The sequence below is a fragment of the Mobula hypostoma genome, chromosome 21, assembly GCF_963921235.1.
Source record: "Mobula hypostoma chromosome 21, sMobHyp1.1, whole genome shotgun sequence".
NCBI lineage: Eukaryota > Metazoa > Chordata > Chondrichthyes > Myliobatiformes > Myliobatidae > Mobula > Mobula hypostoma.
Window position 1 is genome coordinate 113,577 of NC_086117.1, and position 16,261 is coordinate 129,837.

At 47.1% G+C, this 16,261-nt stretch overlaps 1 protein-coding gene across 3 annotated transcripts in view; it reads right to left on the minus strand.

Annotated features, from left to right (window-relative positions):
- The window catches only part of nelfb (negative elongation factor complex member B), a 124,689-nt gene that overhangs the window by 16,143 nt on the left and 92,285 nt on the right, over positions 1 to 16,261 (minus strand). The gene's annotated exons all lie outside the window — the stretch shown is intronic.

Sequence of the window (16,261 nt, forward strand, 5' to 3'; positions counted from 1 at the left end):
GAGTAAGACTTCCACGCCTTTCATCGGTAATTCAGACCTCACCCCGATCATGACTGGTCCAGAGACCAAGTTGCTTTGTAGGTGTATCTGGTGCAAAGGGACTGCCTCTGTCCCTTCCCCAATACCTTTGACCTTGACCTCCCCAGTCTGGGTCTCTGAGCTAACCTCTAATACACTCTTCAATATCAATGACTGACACACTCCCATGTCTCTCCAGATCTGCACTGGAACTGGGTTTAACCCCTCCTTCACCGACACCAATCCGGCTGAGATAAACCTCTTGCGCCCTTCCTGAACTTTGGCAGACCTTTCCTCTCCTAGCAGTTCGTTTACCAGCTCGATACAGCCAGTCAAAATCGCCATTTTTCCTTTTCCCGTCTCCTTCTTTGGGGCAAAGCACCTGGACGCAAAGTGTCCGGCTTTCCCACAATTGTAACAGACGACCCCAGGAGACTTCCTACCAGACTGCTCCCGGTCTAACTTATCCTTCTCACTAGTCCCCGGCTTACTTTCTGACTTTTCTGGTGGACTCTCCTCGCCGTCCTGACTACCCCTCTGGTAGCCTTTACTCGGGACAAACTTCATTCTATGCGTCAACACGTACTCATCCGCTAACTTAGTAGTTGCGGCTAACGTGGCTGCCTCTTTCTCATCTAGGTAGGGTCTCATACCTTCAGGGACACAACCTTTAAACTGCTCAATCAGGATCAGCTGTAGCAGTCTGTCATAATCCCCATCTACCCCCTTCGAGGCGCACCAACGCTCACAATATATCTGCATCTCACGGGAAAACTCTAAATACGTGCGGTCCCACTGCTTCCTCGCATTCCAGAACCTCTGCCGGTATGCCTCCGGGACCAACTCATAAATCCTGAGGATGGCCTCTTTCACCACCTCATACCTCTGGGCATCTTCTGCAGACAAAGCTGAGTAAGCTTGTTGGGCTTTTCCTTTAAGTACACTCTGAAGCAAAACAGCCCACTTATCCCTCGGCCAGTCCTGACTTGTAGCAACTTTTTCGAAATGGAGAAAGTACCGATCCACATCGGTATCGTCAAATGGGGGAACCAGCCTAACCTCTTGGGTCGCCCGGAACCCTCCACCTTGGTTCGGCACGGGCCCCTGCGCTGCCATCATCCTTAACTTCTCCAGCTCAAATTCCCTTTCCCTCTGTTTCTCCTCTCGCTCCAACTGCCTTTCTCTCTCCTGCCGTTCTAATTGTTTCTCTCTCTCTTGCCGTTCTAACCGTTTCTCTTTCTCTTCTCGCTCCCATTGCCTCTCTTTCTCTTCGTGTTCTAGCTGCCATACCTGGAACTCGTGCTCGAGTCTCAGTTTTTCAAGCTGCACCTGTACTGTGTCTTCATCAGGTTTTTCAATAGACACCACCTCCAGCTCCCCTTGGGGAAACACACCTTTAGATACATAGTGCTCTATGATAGCTCTGTGTATCTCCTCTCTCCTCATTGTCGACTTCCCCTTAACAAGATTCAACCGTTTGGCCACAGCTGCCAATTCCGCTTTCCTGGCATCCTCTAATGCCGCCAAGGTCGGCGCCTTTAGAAATTCCTCAATCTCCATTTCTGCTGTTTGCCTTTTCTTTCTTTCGGGAATTTTAACCCAATCAATTTACTCCATCCCAAATTTAGCGTTCAAAATCGCGGACAAGAACCCCACTTATGTTACGTACCCCGTAACTGGGTTGCCAAACCAGCAGAAATGGACCACTCAGTTGGAGTCTGGATTACTGGAACTAAGAAAGTTTTATTGAAGAAATAAGCAACACAGTACTCTAATAGTAAGGATATAAATGCAACAGGTTAGCAATGAATAAACACACATGTACACAGATCTAGGATAATAGGATCAATCAAGCTCTATCGTCGTCTAGGGATAAATGACCAGTTTCAAAGTGACGCAAAGTTCAGTTCAGTTCACAGTAATCACTGCCGTGGCATGGACGGGGGGGGAAGGAGAGAGAGGGCGAAAGCGAATGAATATTCAAAACGGCTTCCACACAGACCTTCGATATTCCTCGCAGTCAGCTTTCAGGCGAGCTCTTTGTAATGTCTTCTGAGGTCACCGACTGTGACCCCTCCGTTTCAGATACGATCGTTCCTCTGCAGTGAACCTGGCACCCAGGCAAGGGTGCACACACACCAGCTTCCCACCGATCGTACCTTTCCACCCTGTGCGTCTATGGATTGATCCTGCGACCAGCCCTCCAAAGACACCCACCGACTTGTGGGAGGTGCACCGCTTCCAGGGTCTCGTTACCTCGTGGTGTTGTGTGTGCTGCCTTAGCGAACCTGTCCCTTTTTATCCCCCTGCTGGGGTATCGCCTGTCCATCACACTTCAAACAGTTCAGGGTTCAAAAAGGAGCCGATCTTGACAGCTCTCAGACCGTGTCTCCTTCCGTTAAACTCTCCCGTCTCTTCATTAACATTTCCAAATGCTGCTCCATTGTCTTCCTTATCTCTCTTTCTCCTGAAGACAGGTGGCAGATCAACTGTTGATCCCACCGGTGCCAGCACAGGACAGTTAACATCTTAATCTATGTGTACTTTTTGTAACCCTCTTTCGTCACAGATCCCACCAGCAATCAAAAGGCAGTCTTCCCTCTCTATAGCAGAGCAATCCAATCAGCTCTGCAAAGGTAGGCAGTTGGCACTCACCTTCTGCATTCGCCTCTATGTTTCAATCTCCCTCAGCGCTTTAATCAGTGAACAATGGAAACATCAATCAGCAAAATGGAGTCAAACATTGGCTCAAACCCTGCAGCCATCCCGTAATCTTCTCGCCATGAAGTTTGTGCAAGCTGCCTCTGTCTCCCGGAATCCTGTCAGAGACTGCACAGCGTCCAAACGATCCCCAAGCTGCAAGTCCCTTACTGGCACGTGCACAGGCAGCATTTCAGAGGTTACTACTATTGAGGTCCTGCTTTTCAGCTTTCTACTGGGCTCCCTAAAATCTCTCTTCATGATCTCGTCATCTTTCCTACCTATGTTACCGGTGTCAACATGTACCAAGACTTCTGGTTGTTCACTCTTTCCATGGACCCAATCCGAGACCAAAAGACCACAAGATGTAGGAGCAGAATTAGGCCATTGAGCACATCAAGTCTGCTCTGCCATTCCATCATGGTTGATCCTGGATCCCACTCAAACTCAGACACTGCCCTTAATACCCTGACTGATCAGGAAACCATCAACTTCCTCCTTAAATACCTAGCAGAGCACTCCACAGGTCTACTATTCTCTGGCTAAAAAAGTTCTTCTTTACCTCTGTTCTAAAGGGTTGCTCCTCAATTTTGAGGCCATGCCCTCTAGTTAGATACCTCCACCATAGGAAACATCCTCTCCACATCCACCCTATTTTGTCCTTTCAGCATTCGGTAGGTTTCAATGAGATTCCCCTCTGCATTCTTCTAAATTCCGGTGAGTACAGGCCCAAAGCTGCCAAACACTCCTCATATGTTATCCTTGTGAATCTCCTCTGGACTCTGTCCAATGACAACACATTCTTTCTGAGATTTGGGGCCCAAAACTGTTGACAATACTCCCAGTATGGCCTGACTAGTGTCTTATAAAGACTCAGCATTACCACCTAGCTTTTATATTCTATTCCCCTTGAAATAAATGCCAGCATTGCATTTGCCTTCTTTACCACAGATTCAACCTGTAAATAACCTTCTGGGAGTCTTGCATGAGTCCATCTGCACCTCTGACGTTTGAATTTTCTCCCCATTTAGATAATAGTCCACACTATTGATCCTTTTACCAAAATGCATTATCATACATTTTCCAACACTGTATTCCATCTGCAAATTTTTTGCCCAATCTTCCAATTTGTCTAAGTCCTGCTGCAATCGCATTGCTTCCTCAGCACTACCTACCCCTCCACCTATCTTCATATCAGCCGCATACTTTGCCACAAAGCCACCAATTCCATTATCTAAATCACTGACAAACAATAACAAAAGTAGCCATCCCAATACTAACCCTGAAGGGACATCCCTGGCCCTGGCACCTGGGAGGCAACATACCATCCAGGTTTCTCTACCATGCCTACAAAATCTCATCTCTACTCCTCTGTATGGAATCTCCTATCACCAATGCAGTCCTCTTCACGTCTGTTCTCTTCTGAGCCACAGTGAGAGACACCTGGCGGTGGCAGTTCCCCCTGGTAAGTCTCCCTCCCCACCCCCCAAGTGTCCAAAGTGGTATACTTATTATTGAGGGGATTCTCTGCACTAGCTGCCTATTTCCCTTCCTTCTCCGGAAAGTCAACCAGTTGCCTGCCTCCTTCAACCTCAGGGTGACTACCTCCCTGTAGCTCCTATCTATCATATCCTCAGTGTCCTGTATACACCGAAGGTCATCGAGTTGCAGCTCCAGTTCCTTAACACACTCTGAGGAGATGCGCTCAGTGCACGTGGTGCAGATGTGGTTCTCTGAGCCATTCTCACTGCACTATCTGTGCCCTAACAGACGAAGAATAATGAATAAAGAAGAAAAAGAAACATCAGATACTTACCTCGCCCAAGCTTGATGAGCTAAAGCCACTTACACAATGGACGCATCATGTGTCCCTGCCTTATTTTTATTCTCCCTTTCTAATGAATCCTGTTAATTGATTGGGTGCAGTACAACTCTGAAAAATGCTGTGAAGCGCTCTCCTTTCAACCTACAACCACAGACCTAAATGAAAACGTAGCTTCTTATCATGTTCCTGCTTACTGATTGCATGCAGGCCAACTCCAACATCTTCTCAAACACTGAAGTCGGATTAACTGGCCTATAGTTTCCTTTCTTCTGCCTCCCTTCCTTTTTAAAGAGTGGAGTGACACTTGCAATTTTCCAGTCCTGGAACTATGTCAGAATACATTGCTTCTTGAAAGATCATTACTAATGCCTCCACAATCTCTTTCAGAGCCCTGGGGTGTAGTCCATCTAGTCCAAGTGATATATCTAGCTTCATACCTTTCATCTTCCCAAGCATCTTCTCCTTTGTTATAGCTTCTATACTACCTTCTGACCCGACACTCTTGAAATTCTGGCACATTGCTAGTGTCATCAATAGTGAAGATTGACACAAAATACTTATTAAATTCCTCTGTCATTCTTTGTTCTTCATTACTACCTCTCCAGCATCATTTTGCATTTTCCACTCTCGCCTCCCTGTTACTCTTTATCTATATGAAAAAACTTTTAGTAGTCTTCTTTTATATTACTGGCAAGTTTCTCTTTATATTGTGGATATTATAGAAAGAGTGCAGAGGAATTTACAAGGATGTTGACTAGATTGGAGAGCATGCCTTATGAGAACAGGTTTAGTGAACTCAGCCTTTTCTCCTTGGAGCAACGGAGGATGTGAGGCAACCTGATAGAGGTATATAAGTTGATTAGGGGTATTGATCGTGTGGATAGTCAGATGCTTTTTCCCCACAGCTGAAATGGCTAATATGGCTAGTTTTAAGGTGCTTGGAAGTAGATAAAGAGGGGATATCAGGGGTACGTTTTTCCACACAGAGAATGGTGGGTGCATGGAATGCACAGCCGGTGATGGTGGTGGAGGCAGATACAATAGATAGGTAAATGGAGCTTAGAAAAATAGACGGCTATACGGTAGGGTAATTCTTGGCAGCTTGTAGAGTAGGTTACATGAGGGGCCTGTAATGTGCTGTAGATTTCTATGTTCTATGTTCAAATTACATTTTTTCACTCTTTATGCCCTTTTAATTGCCTTCTGTTGTTTTTATAAAAGCTTTCCAATTCTCAAAATTCCCACTAATTTTTGCTCCATTTTAAGTCCTCTGCTTTTATGCTGCCTTTGACTTCCCTTGTTTCCTCATCCTCCCTTTGGGATGTATCTACCTTGTGCCTTCCAAGATGTCCCCAGAAACTCCAACTGTTGTTCGACCATCATCCCAGCTAGCGTTCCCTTCCAGTCAACTTTGGCCAACTCCTCTCTCATGCTTCTGTAATTCCCTTTACTCCAATGTAATACTGACACATCTGACTTTATTTCTTCCCTCTCAAATTGCCTGGTGAGGGGTTATATGGGAGGTAGGGTTTAAGGGTCGGCACAACATTGTGGGCCGAAGGGCCTGTACTGTGCTGTACTATTCTATGTTCTAAGCTATCTATCATTCATGCTACCCAAGGGTTCCTTTATCTTAAACTCCCTAATCAAATTTGCTTCATTACACTACACCCAATCCAGAATTGCCTTTCCCCTAGTGGGTTCATCCACAAACTGTTCTAAAAACCCATCTTGTAGGCACTCTACAAATTCTCTCTCTTGGGGTCCAGTACCAACCGGATTTTCCCAATCTACCTGCCTACATTTCCTTTTTTACATGCCTTTTCTATCTCCCATTGCAATTTGTATCCCATATTTTGGCTGCAGTACAGAGGCGATATACAACTCCCATCTGAGTCTTTTTACCCTTGCAGTTTCTTAACTCTACCCATAGGATTCTACGTCTTCCAATCCTATGTCACGACTTTCTAAAGACTTGATTTCATTGTTTTGCAAACTAAGCCACGTCACCCCCTCTTGCCAACCTGCCTGTCCTTTCAATATAAACACGAGCAATTCCGCAGATGCTAGAAATTCAAGTAAAACACATCAAAGTTGCTGGTGAATGCAGCAGGCCAGGCAGCATCTCTAGGAAGAGGTACAGTCGACGTTTCGGGCCGAGACCCTTCGTCAGGACTAACTGAAGGAAGAGCTAGCAAGAGATTTGAAAGTGGGAAGGGGAGGGGGAGATCCAAAATGATAGGAGAAGACAGGAGGGGGAGAGATGGAGCCAAGAGCTGGACAGGTGATTGGCAAAATCGGCCAGTACATGAGTGGGCCAGTGAAGGAGTGGAGCTTTGAGGCTTTGACTCGAGAGGCTTCGACGAGAAGAGGCGGAGGACAAGCTAGCTCGCAGTTAGTTTTTACAATGAGACGGTGATGTGCCTCTCATGTGAGATGTGGCAGCCTTGGGGGAACGCCCCTCTCCCGCAGTCACATTTGCCAGAAGTGCATACGGCTGGGCGATCTGGAAGACCGTGTAAGGAATCAGGAGCAGCAGCTGGATGACCTTCGACTCATAAGGGAGAATGAGGCAGTCATAGATGAGAGCTACAGGGAGGTAGTCACACCTAGGCTGTTGGAAGCAGGTCGTTGGGTGACAGTCAGAGGGGGGAAAAGTGAAGGTGAGCAGACAGGTAGTGCAGAGCACCCCTGTAGCCATTCCCCTGAATAATAAGTTTACCATCCTGGATACTGTTGGCGGGGACGACCGACCAGGTGTGAGCCACGGTGGCAGGGCCTCTGGCACTGAGTCTGACCCTGTGGTGCAGAAGGGTGGGACAGAGAAGAGGAGAGCTGTCGTCATTGGAAACTCTATAGTCAGGGGTGCAGACAGGAGATTTTGTGGACGTGAGAAGGACACCCGCATGGTTTGTTGCCTCCCGGCTGCCAGGGTCCGGGATGTCTCTGACCGGGTGCACGACATCCTGGTATGAGAGGGAAAGCAACCAGAAGTCGTGATACATGTTGGGACCCACGACATAGGCAGGAAGAGGGATGAGGTCCTGAAGTGTGAGTTTCGGGAATTAGGCAGAAAGCTGAAGAACAGGACCTCAAGGGTGGCGTTCTCAGGATTGCTGCCAGAGCTACATGACAGAGATGGTAAGAATTGAAGGAGATGGCAGTTGAATGTGTGGCTGAGGAGTTGGTGCAGGGAGCAGGGTTTTAGATTTTTAGATCATTGGGATCTCTTCTGGGGAAGGTGGGACCTGTACAGATTGGATGGGTTGCAGCTGAACTTGAGGGGGAGCAATATCCTTGCAGGTAGGTTTGCTAGCATGGTTCGGGAGGGTTTAAACTAATTTGCGAGGGGGATGGGACCCAGAGCGATACAGCAGTGAAAGAAGTGCATGGAGTAAAGCCAGATCTAACATACAGAGAGGCTTTGAGGAAAGAGAAGCAGAACAAACGGTGTAAAGACAGTAAGGTAGAAGGGCTGAAATGTGTGTACCTCAATGCAAGAAGCATCAGGAACAAAGGTGATAAACTGAGAGCTTGGATACATACATGGAATTATGATGTAGTGGCCATTACAGAGGCTTGGCTGGCACCAGGGCGGGAATGGATTCTCAATATTCCTGGATTTCAGTGCTTTAAAAGGGATAGAGAGGGCGGAAAAAGGGGAGAAGGGGTGGCATTACTGGTCAGGGATACTATTACAGCTACAGAAAGGGTGGGTAATGTAGCAGGATCCTCTTTTGAGTCAATATGGGTGGAAGTCAGGAACAGGAAGGGAGCAGTTAAAGAATACTCTCTGCTGGGAGTATTCTATAGGCCCCCTGATAGCAGCAGAGATACAGAGGAGCAGATTGGGAGGCAGATTTTGGAAAGGTGCAAAAATAACAGGGTTGTTATCATGGGTGACTTTAACTTCCCTAATATTGATTGGCACCTGATTAGTTCCAAGGGTTTAGATGGGGCAGAATTTGTTAAGTGTGTCCAGGATGGATTCCTGTCACAGTATGTGGACAGGCCGACCAGGGGGAATGCCATACTAGATCTAGTACTAGGTAATGAACTGGGTCAGGTCACAGATCTCTCAGTGGGTGAGCATCTGGGGGACAGTGACCACCGCTCCCTGGCCTTTATAATTATCATGGAAAAGGATAGAATCCAAGAGGACAGAAAAATTTTTAATTGGGGAAAGGCAAATTATGAAGCTATAAGGCTAGAACTTGCGGGTGTGAATTGGGATGATGTTTTTGCAGGGAAATGTACTATGGACATATGGTCGATGTTTAGAGATCTCTTGCGGGATGTAAGGGATAAATTTGTCCCGGTGAGGAAGATAAAGAATAGTAGGGTGAAGGAACCATGGGTGACAAGTGAGGTGGAAAATCTAGTCAGGTGGAAGGCGGCAGCATACATGAGGTTTAGGAAGCAAGGATCAGATGGGTCTATTGAGGAATATAGGGAAGCAAGAAAGGAGCTTAAGACGGGGCTGAGAAGAGCAAGAAGGGGGCATGAGAAGGCCTTGGCGAGTAGGGTAAATGAAAACCCCAAGGCATTCTTCAATTATGTGAAGAAAAAAAGGATGACAGGAGTGAAGGTAGGACCGATTAGAGATAAAGATGGGAAGATGTGCCTGGAGGCTGTGGAAGTGAGCGAAGTCCTCAATGAATACTTCTCTTCAGTATTCACCAATGAGAGGGAACTTGATGATGGTGAGGACAATATGAGTGAGGTTGATGTTCTGGAGCATGTTGATATTAAGGGACAGGAGGAGTTGGAGTTGTTAAAATACATTCGGACAGATAAGACCCCGGGGCCTGATGGAATATTCCCCAGGCTGCTCCACGAGGCGAGAGAAGAGATTGCTGAGTCTCTGGCTAGGATCTTTATGTCCTCGTTGTCCACGGGAATGGTACCGGAGGATTGGAGGGGGGCAAATGTTGTTCCCTTGTTCAAAAAAGGTAGTAGGGATAGTCCGGGTAATTATAGACCAGTGAGCCTTATGTCTGTGGTGGGAAAGCTGTTGGAAAAGAATCTTAGAGATAGGATCTATAGGCATTTAGAGAATCATGGTCTGATCAGGGACAGTCAGCATGGCTTTGTGAAGGGCAGATCGTGTCTAACAAGCCTGATAGAGTTCTTTGAAGAGGTGACCAGGCATATAGATGAGGGTAGTGCAGTGGATGTGATCTATATGGATTTTAGTAAGGCATTTGACAAGGTTCCACATGGTAGGCTTATTCAGAAAGTTAGAAGGCATGGGATCCAGGGAAGTTTGACCAGGTGGATTCAGAATTGGCTTGCCTGCAGAAGGCAGAGGGTGGTGGTGGAGGGAGTACATTCAGATTGGAGGATTGTGACTAGTGGTGTCCCACAAGGATCTGTTTTGGGACCTCTACTTTTCGTGATTTTTATTAACGACCTGGATGTGAGGGTAGAAGGGTGGGTTAGCAAGTTTGCAGACGACACAAAGGTTGGTGGTGTTGTAGGTAGTGTAGAGGATTGTCAAAGATTGCAGAGAGACATTGATAGGAGGCCGAAGTGGGCTGAGAAGTGGCAGATGGAGTTCAACCCGGAGAAGTGTGAGGTGGTACACTTTGGAAGGACAAACTCCAAGGCAGAGTACAAAGTAAATGGCAGGATACTTGGTAGTGTGGAGGAGCAGAGGGATCTCGGGGTACATGTCCACAGATCCCTGAAAGTTGCCTCATAGGTGGATAGGGTAGTTAAGAAAGCTTATGGGGTGTTAGCTTTCATAAGTCGAGGGATAGAGTTTAAGAGTCGCAATGTAATGATGCAGCTCTATAAAATTCTGGTTAGACCACACTTGGAGTACTGTGTCCATTTCTGGTCGCCTCACTATAGGAAGGATGTGGAACCATTGGAAAGGGTACAGAGGAGATTTACCAGGATGCTGCCTGGTTTAGAAAGTATGCCTTATGATCAGAGATTAAGGGAGCTAGGGCTTTACTCTTTGGAGAGAAGGAGGATGAGAGGAGACATGATACAGGTGTACAAGATAATAAGAGGAATAGATACAGTGGACAGCCAGTGCCTCTTCCCCAGGGCACCACTGCTCAATACAAGAGGACATGGCTTTCAGGTCAGGGGTGGGAAGTTCAAGGGGGGTACTAGAGGAAGGTTTTTTACTCAGAGAGTGGTTGGTGCGTGGAATGCACTGCCTGAGTCAGTGGTGGAGGCAGATACACTAGTGAAGTTTAAGAGACTACTAGACAGGTATATGGAGGAATCTAAGATGGGGGCTTATATGGGAGGCAGGGTTTGAGGATCGGCACAACATTGTGGGCCAAAGAGCCTGTACTGTCCTGTACTAATCTATGTTCTATGTTCTAAAAGGGATATGAGAGGATCATGGGACAGGAGGCCTAGGGAGAAGGAAAAGGGGCGGGGGGGGGGAAAAAAACCAGAGGATGGGGAAGGGGTATAGTCAGAGGGACAGAGGGAGAAAAAGGAGAGAGAGAGAGAGAAAGAATGTGTGTATATAAATAAATAACGGATGGGGTACGAGGGGGAGGTGGGGCATTAGTGGAAGTTAGAGAAGTCGATGTTCATGCCATCAGGTTGGAGGCTACCTAGACAGAATACAAGGTGTTGTTCCTCCAACCTGAGTGTGGCTTCATCTTTACAGTAGAGGAGGCCGTGGATAGACATATCAGAATGGGAATGGGATGTGGAATTAAAATGTGTGGCCACTGGGCGATCCTGCTTTCTCTGGCGGACAGAGCGTAGGTGTTCAGCAAAACGACCTCCCAGTCTGCATCGGGTCTCGCCAATATATAGGAGGCAACATCGGGAGCACCGGACGCAGTATATTACCCCAGCCGACTCACAGGTGAAGTGTTGCCTCACCTGGAAGGACTGTCTGGGGCCCTGAATGGTGGTGAGGGAGGAAGTGTAAGGGCATGTGTAGTACTTGTTCCGCTTACAAGGATAAGTGCCAGGAGGGAGATCAGTGGGGAGGGATGGGGGGATGAATAGACAAGGGAGTCGCGTAGGGAGCGATCCCTGCGGAAAGCGGGGGGGTGGTTGGGAAAGATGTGCTTAGTGGTGGGATCCCGTTGGAGGTGGCGGAAGTTACGGAGAATAATATGTTGGACCCGGAGGCTGGTGGGGTGGTAGGTGTGGATCAGGGGAACCCTATTCCTAGTGGTGTGGCGGGAGGATGGAGTAAGAGCAGATGTGCGTGAAGTAGGGGAGATGCATTTGAGAGCAGAGTTGATGGTGGAGGAAGGGAAGCCCCTTTCTTTAAAAAAGGAGGACATCTCCCTCGTCCTGGAATGAAAAGCCTCATCCTGAGAGCAGATGCGGCGGAGACGGAGGAATTGCGAGAAGGGGATGGCGTTTTTGCAAGAGACAGGGTGAGAAGAGGAATAGTCCAGATAGCTGTGAGAGTCAGTAGGCTTATCGTAGACATCAGTAGATAAGCTGTCTCCAGAGATAGAGACAGAAAGATCTAGAAAGGGGAGGGAGGTGTCGGAAATGGACCAGGTAAACTTGAGGGCAGGGTGAAAGTTGGAGGCAAAGTTAATGAAGTCAACAAGCTTAGCATGTGTGCAGAAAGCTTCGTGACCCCACTAAAGAGCACCAGTCCATTGTCTCCCACACCATCACTGACTTCATCCGCTCAGGGGATCTCCCATTCACTGCTACCAACCTTATAGTTCCCACACCTCGCACTTCCCATTTCTGCCTCCTACCCAAGATCCACAAACCTGCCCGTCCTGGCAGACCTATTGTCTCAGCTTGCTCCTGCCCCACCGAACTCGTTTCTGCACACCTCGACACGGTTTTATCCCCCCTTGTTCAATCCCTTCCTACCTATGTTCGTGACACTTCTCACGCTCTTAAACTTTTCGATGATTTTAAGTTCCCTGGCCCCCACCGTTTTATTTTCACCATGGATGTCCAATCCCTATATACTTCCATCCCCCATCAGGAAGGTCTCAAAGCTCTCTGCTTCTTTTTGGATTCCAGACCTAATCAGTTCCCCTCTACCACCACCCTGCTCCGGCTAGTGGAATTAGTCCTTACTCTTAATAATTTCTCCTTTGGCTCCTCCCATTTCCTCCAAACTTAAGGTGTAGCTATGGGCACCCCTATGGGTCCAAGCTATGCCTGTCTTTTTGTTGGCTTTGTGGAACAATCTATGTTCCAAACCTATACTGGTATCTGTCCCCCACTTTTCCTTCGCTACATCGACGACTGCATTAGTGCTGCTTTCTGCACGCATGCTGAGCTCGTTAACTTCATTAACTTTGCCTCCAACTTTCAGCCCGCCCTCAAGTTTACCTGGTCCATTTCCGACACCTCTCTCCCCTTTCTAGGTGTTTCTGTCTCTATCTCTGGATACAGCTTATCTACTGATGTCTACTATAAGCCTACTGACTCTCACAGCTATCTGGACTATTCCTCTTCTCACTCTGTCTCTTGCAAAAATGCCATCCCATTCTCGCAATTCCTCCGTCTCCGCTGTATCTGCTCTCAGGATGAGGCTTTTCATTCCAGGACGAGGGAGATGTCCTCCTTTTTTAAAGAAAGGGGCTTCCCTTCCTCCACCATCAACTCTGCTCTCAAACGCATCTCCCCCATTTCACGCACGTCTGCTCTCACTTCATCCTCCTGCCACCCCGCTAGGAATAGGGTTCCCCTGGTCCTCACCTACCACCCCACCAGCCTCTGGGTCCAACATATTATTCTCCGTAACTTCCGCCACGTCCAACGGGATCCCACCACTAAGCACATCTTTCCCTCCCCCCGCCCCGCTTTCCGCAGGGATCGCTCCCTACGCAACTCCCTTGTCTATTCGTCCCCCCCATCCCTCCCCACTGATCTCCCTTCCGGCACTTATTCTTGTAAGCGGAACAAGTGCTACACATGCCCTTACACTTCCTCCCTTACCACCATTCAGGGCCCCAGACAGTCCTTCCAGGTGAGGCGACACTTCATATACTGATATACTGCGTCCGGTGCTCCCGATGTGGCTTTCTATATATTGGCGACACCCGACGCAGACTGGGAGATCGTTTTGCTGAACACCTACGCTCTGTCCGCCAGAGAAAGCAGGATCTCCCAGTGGCCACACATTTTAATTCCACATCCCATTCCCATTCTGATATGTCTATCCATGGCCTCCTCTACTGTAAGGATGAAGCCACACTCAGGTTGGAGGAACAACACCTTATAGTCCGCCTGGGTAGCCTCCAACCTGATGGCATGAACACTGACTTCTCTAACTTCCGCTAATGCCCCACCTCCCCCTCGTACCCCATCTGTTACTTATTTATATACACACATTCTTTCTCTCTCTCTCCTTTTTCTCCCTCTGTCCCTCTGACTATACCCCTTGCCCATCCTCTGGGTTTTTCCCCCCCTCCCCCTTTTCCTTCTCCCTGGGCCTCCTGTCCCATGATCCTCTCATATCCCTTTTGCCAATCACCTGTCCAGCTCTTGGCTCCATCCCTCCCCCTCCTGTCTATTCCTATCATTTTGGATCTCCCCCTCCCCCTCCCACTTTCAAATTTCTTACTAGCTCTTCCTTCAGTTAGTCCTGACGAAGGGTCTCGGCCCGAAACGTCGACTGTACCTCTTCCTAGAGATGCTGCCTGGCCTGCTGATTTCACTAGCAACTTTGATGTGTGTTGCTTTGAATATAATGTGTACCCTTGGATGTTAAGCTCCAAACTACGTTTCAGCCACAACTCAGTGATGTATCAACATCATACCTGCAAATCTCTAATTGTGTTACAATATCATCTACCTTATTCTGTATACTGCATGTATTCAAATATAACATCTTCAGTTCTGTATTCATCCCCCTTGTCTATTTTGTCCCCATGGTACACTTGAACTCAACTCACTGACTGCAATTTGCCCTATCAATTGCCTGTCCCTTCTTACTGTCTCACTACATCTAGTTATATACCTACTGCCCCATCCTCAGCACCCTATCAATCTGGTTCTCACTCTTATGCCTAATAAGTTTAAAATCTGCCCACAAGGATATCGGTCCCCTTTGGTTTCATGCTTTGTAAATATCGTTAAGTCCTATCTCTCAGAATCCTATCCAATAGTTTTCCCACCACCGACATAATTCTCCTTTCTAGGACAATGGAATAACATTTGCCATCCTCCAATGTTCTGGTAAAACTCCTGTGGCCACTTAGGAAGCACAGATCATTGTCAACTGTGCAATAGTTTTTTCCTTTGCTTTTCATAGATTTATTTAGTCTAGAGTTTTTCAAAAGTTTCAGCACATCCTCTTTCTTAACCTCGACATGTTTCAGCATATTAGCCTGTTCTGCACAGACTTCACATTGATCATCAAGGTCCCTCTCTACTGGTGAATAGTGAGGCAAGGTATTAAGAACCTCCCTGCCTCTTTCAACACCAGGCACGTTTCTACTTTTATCCCAACCTAGTCCTACCCTCATTCTTGTCATCCTCCTGTTCTTTACTATGTGTAGAATGGCTTGAGGTTTTCCTTAATCCTACTCACCAAGGCAGTCTTATGTCCCCTTCTACCTCTCGTAGGTCCCTTCTAAAGCTCCTTCCTGGCTACCTTTTCATTCCGAAGAGCTCTGTCTGATATTTGCTTCCTTAATTATGCTTCCTTTTTCCATTATCCAGCAGCAATGGCACAGAAAGGAAAAGCAAAGAGGTCCTGAAATAGATAGCTAGGCAGATAACTGAGAAGCAGGATAGTAATTTCTCCAGGGTAGTAATTTCTGGATTGATGCCTGTGCCTCTACATTTTCCTGAGAACGTCTATTCCCAATTTACACTCCCAAGTTCCTGCCTAATAGTACAATTAATTATTTTCCCCCAATGAAGTGCTTTGTCATACTGTCGACTCACTCCTATCTAAGGCTAGTTGTGGTCACAGTCTCTAAATTGTTCACTCACCTAGAGATCTGTCACCTGATCTCAACCATTTTTCTTCTTGTGTAGTACTAGATCCAGTTTGACCTCTCTCCTCTCTGTTTGACCTCTCCCCTCTCTATTTGGCCTGTCCACCTATTGTGCACAAATCAATACTCATCCAAGTTTCAAACAGACAAATTGATGCTTGGATGAGTATTAATTTTCTGTCACAATAATTTAATTACTCATTTGCTCACTGTCAACCCTGTTAAGGACATTAAGAAAATAAAATTGAGGATCATAAAGTTACTGAAAATCCCAACTTCGACCATATGGGAGAAAAGAGATCTTTCATGGAAGAACTTAACAATATTGGACCAAGGATATAAACACAAGATGGATACTATAGAGAGAGTGCAGAGGAGATTTACAAGGATGTTGCCTTATGAGAATAGGTTGAGTGACTTGGCCTTTTCTCCTTGGAGCGGCAGAGGATGAGAGGTGACCTGATAGAGGTGTATAAGATGATGAGAGGCATTGATCGTGTGGATAGCCAGAGGCTTTTTCCCAGGGATGAGATGGCTAACACGAGGCAGCATAATTTTAAGGTGCTTGGAAATAGGTACCAAAGGGTTGTCAGGGGTAAGTTTTTCACACAGAGGAGAGTGGTGGGTGTGTTTAATGCACTGCCAGCAGCAGTGGTGGAAGCGGATACAATAGGGTATTTTAAGAGCCTCATAGATAGGTACATGGAGCTTAGAAAAAGAGAGGGCTATGTGCTAGGGCAGTGGTCCCCCAACCACCGGGCCACGAGCATATGCTACCGGGCCGCGAGGAAACGATATG